This window comes from Octopus bimaculoides, chromosome 14 (genome assembly GCF_001194135.2).
Source record: "Octopus bimaculoides isolate UCB-OBI-ISO-001 chromosome 14, ASM119413v2, whole genome shotgun sequence".
NCBI classification, from domain to species: Eukaryota; Metazoa; Mollusca; class Cephalopoda; order Octopoda; family Octopodidae; genus Octopus; species Octopus bimaculoides.
In genome coordinates, this window is record NC_068994.1 from 26,017,763 (window position 1) to 26,018,494 (window position 732).

Consider the following 732-nt stretch of genomic DNA (forward strand, 5'->3'; position numbering starts at 1 on the left):
TTTGGCTTCACAGCTGGAGCTTCGTCGGAGTCCAACCACTGAGCTGAGCGTCGCCGGTTGTCGTAAAGAATCCACTTTTCATCACAAGTCACAATCCGGTCGAGAAACGGGTCGTTCTTGTTGCATAAAAGAAGGGAAGACGACCCTTGAAAACGGCGTTTTTTTTTTTTTTTTGGTCGTTGTTCAATTCATGCGGCACCCATTTCTCAAGTATTTTTGTTTTTCCAATCTCTTTCAAGTTGTTGGAAATTGTCGTATACGTTACATCTAATTCAGAAACAAGTTCTAGAACAGTTGTGCATGGATTGGCTTTAACTAAGGCTCTTAATTGATCGTTGTCAACATCCGATGGCAGACCACTACGCTTATCATCTTCAAGACTCTCGTCACTGCTACGAAATTTCTTGAACCACCATTGTGCTGTACGTTCATTAGTGCTTCCTTGATATCACGATCTGTTTCAGCAGCTTTTCGGCCTAACTTGGATTGGAATAAGGAAATTGTGCGAATTTGCTTTTTGTCCATGTTGTATTCAACGTTCCGAAAAAAATGGCCTAATTATTCAAAAAACAAAAGAGAGTAATACGATTAGATAGGGCAAAAACGGGCTTTAAAATGATGAAGTCAAAGTAATTTAGCGAAAATTAATTTGAAATTACATCATTTAAAATAAAAATTAAAAATTCCGCAAGAACTTTCTTGACAACCTACTATTTTGTGTAATAGAATTCA